Raw genomic sequence first — 3,631 nt, forward strand, 5'->3', positions numbered from 1 at the left:
GACGCTACCCTGCCCCTCTGGCTTCTCAGCCTCATTTGCATGCCTTGCTGCCCATACAGCTAGCACCATGCAAGCCTCCCCAATTCATTTTTTTGGTTCTAGTAAGTCACTGTTTAGGTGCCAAATATATTGTATGACAAAGCTTTTCCTGTGGAGGGAGGTTAAACATCCACCAGATAGGCAAACCACTACAAACCAAAGTGCAGACACCACCAAAATCAAACCTGGTGAACTAAAGAGTTTCATTAGGGTTTTTTTTTTTTTTGTAAAGATTTATTCATTTATTTATTATATGTAAGTACACTGTAGCTATCTTCAGAAACAACAGAAGAGGGCATCAGATCTCATTACAGATGGTTGTGAGCCACCATGTAGTTGCTGGGATTTGAACTCAGGACCTTTAGAAGAGCAGTCAGTGCTCTTAACCGCTGAGCCATCTCTCCAGCCCTCATTAGGGTTTCTTACAGGAGCAGGAATTACTCAAAGACAAGTCTATCACCAAAGCCCACCTAGCTTGGGGGACAGCTCACAAAGCTGGGAACCTGGCTCAAGAGGTTGGAGAATATCCTTCCCAGGTGCCTCAGTTGGTCTGAGTCTCGTGCAGGCAGCTCTTGTGGTCTGAGTCTCTGTCTTCTCTGCAGCTGGGCTCCCTCTGTCTACTGTGGCAGGAGGAGCCTAGGGAATCTGCTCAGTGTCAGGGAGTTCCTGAAGCTATTTTGTTGTTGTTGTTTACCTCCCTGCTTAAGGAGCTCCCCTGCAGGATGGAATGAGTTTTTGTTTGTTTGTTAGGTTGATGGGTTTTGGTTTTTTTTAAGATAAGATTTCTCTGTATAAGAACCCTGGCTGTCCTGGACTTGCTTTGTAGACTTGGCTATTCTTGAACTCACAGAGATTTGCCTGCTTCTGCCTCTCAGGTGTTGGGATTAAAGCATGGTGATGCCCAGCTAAAATGCAATGCGTTAATCTTTGAAGAGGCTGTTCTACAACAGTGCTAGGACTCAGACCCAGGTCCCCAGTAGCCAAGGCATCCTCTCTCCAGGACTGAGGTCAAGTCCCGTATGAAACTCCAGTTTAAATGATCTACTAGAAATTGGCAGGTCAGAGATACCTGATGATGCATCAGTGACACAGAGAGAAGGCAAGGCTTTGAGGAGGGAGGGAATAGAGTCTATATAAGGGGCCAACTCAACTAGCATCCCGACACAGGAGCTGCAGAGAAGGACTAAGAAGTCTCAACTCAATTCCTAATTCATTTTAAATTAGGTAAGTGTTCCTGTTACTGGGGACCCAGCTCTTCTTTTCCAATCACGAAACTGGAAAGCTTGGGCTTCTGTTTTCAGGAAGTGGAGGATGACGCACATTAAGTTAGAAAGATAGAGGTTGGGCTGGAGAGATGGCTCAGCGGGTAAGAGCACTGACTGCTCTTCCCAAGGTCCAGAGTTCAAATCCCAGCAACCACATGGTGGCTCATGACCATCTATCTGCAAAGAGATCTGACCCTTGTGGGGTATCTGAAGACAGCTACAGTGTACTTACCTATAAATAATAATAATAATAATAATAATAATAAAAGATAGGGACTAGAGAGATGGCTCCGTGGGTAAGAGCACTGACTGCTCTCCTAGAGGTCCTGACTTCAAATCCGAGCAAACACATGGCGGCTCACACCATCTGTAATGGGATCCAATGCCCTCTTCTGGTGTGTCTGAAGACAGCTACAGTGTACTCATATATATTAAATAAATCGTAAAAAAAAAAAAAAAAAAAAAAAAAAAAGCAGCAGGGCAGTGATGGCGCATGCCTGTAGTTCCAGCACTCTGGAAGGCAGAGGCAGGCAGATTTCTGAGTTCAAGGCCAGCCTGATTTACAGAGTGAGTTCCAGGACAGCCAGGGCTACACAGAGAAACCCTGTCTCAACAAAACAAAACAAAACAAAACAAAAAAAGCATTGACTTCAGGTGTCTTCCTCAGTCTCTTGTCATGTACTGTAGCTATGCTGGCTGGCCAACAGGCCATGGGAATCCCTGTTTCTGCTTACCCAGTGCTGGGATTACAGGCATGCTCTATCATGTACTAGGGACAGAACTCAGGTCTCCATGCTCTGGCTGCTCTCACTTTATTGGCTGAGTTATTGTCTTAGTCAGGGTTTCCATTCCTGCACAAAACATCATGACCAAGAAGCAAGTTGAGGAGGAAAGGGTTTATTCAGTTTACATTTCCAGAATGTTGTTCATCACCAAAGGAAGTCAGGACTGGAACTCAAGCAGGAGCGCCAGGCAGTGGTGGCACACACCAGTAATCCCAGCACTTGGGAGGCAGAGGCAGGCCAGCCTGGTCTATAGAGTGAATTCCAGGACAGCTATATAGAGAAACCCTGTCCCTAAAATACACACACACACACACACACACACACACACACACACACACACACACACACAGGAAGCAGGAGCTGATGGACATGGAGAGGTGCTGCTTACTGGCTTGCTCAGCTTGCTCTCTTATAGAACCCAAGACTACCAACCCAGAGATGGCACAACCCACAAGGGGCCCTCACCACTTGAACACTAATTGAGAAAATGCCTTACAGCTGGATCTCACAGAGGCATTTCCTCAGCTGAGACTCCTTTCTCTGTGATAACTCCAGCTTGTGTCAAGTTAACACACAAAACCAGACAGTACTCTCATCTCCCCTAGATTTAAGGTTATAACATATATCAGTATAATTGACTTATGTATATGGTGTTTTGCTGAATGCCTATATATGCACCATGTTTGTGCTTAGCATGGTCAGAGGTCTGAAGAGAAAGTAGGATCACTATAACTGGATTTATAGATGTTTATGAGCTGTCATGGGTGCTGGGAATCGAACCTGGTACCTTTAGAAAAGTGGCCAGTAACCACTGAACCATTCTCCAGTCCAAGGCTTTTTTTTTTTTTTTTTTTTTTTTTTTTTTTTTTAACATTTAGTTATTTAGCTGTGTGTGTTTGTTTTATGTGCCTGACACGGAGGTCAGGACAGTTTTGTGGACTAGGTTTTCGTTCCAGCTTTATGTTGTGGGCTCGGAAATTTGAACCCAGGTAGAACTGCTCATGGAGCAAGATCCTTTACCTGCTAATCCGGTTATCTCACCAGTTCCAGTAAGCAGATGGACATAGGATTTAAGAATAATCCCCGAGTTCGAGGCCAGCCTGGTCTACAGAGTGGGTTCCAGGACAGTCAGGGATACACAGAGAAATCCTGTCTAGAAAAACCAAAAAGAAAAAGGAAAAGAAATAAAGAATAATCCTGTTCCTGATTTGAAAGAGGCATTAGGCATTTCTGCTAGGCATTCCAGTACAAGAGCACCTTTACTCTCTACCTGGGGAGAGTGCGAAATTTTGTCTGGGATCTGGACGCGTCCATCCTAAGTGCTCAGAAGGTTTGAAATTTGAGGCCAAAATGATAAGTATCCTCCAGGAGATTTCCGCGTTACTAGGGCAACCCACCTTCTCGTGCACCCCGGAGAAAACTACAACTCCCATAATCGTCCGGGCTACCCAGCACCTCCTTAATGGAGGCGGGGCCCGAGCGAGCGCGGAACCGGCTTCCTATTTCCTGCGTCCCGATTGGCTCGTAGCTCGGGCGCGGCAG

The sequence above is a fragment of the Apodemus sylvaticus genome, chromosome 17, assembly GCF_947179515.1.
Source record: "Apodemus sylvaticus chromosome 17, mApoSyl1.1, whole genome shotgun sequence".
In the NCBI taxonomy this organism is placed as follows: domain Eukaryota; kingdom Metazoa; phylum Chordata; class Mammalia; order Rodentia; family Muridae; genus Apodemus; species Apodemus sylvaticus.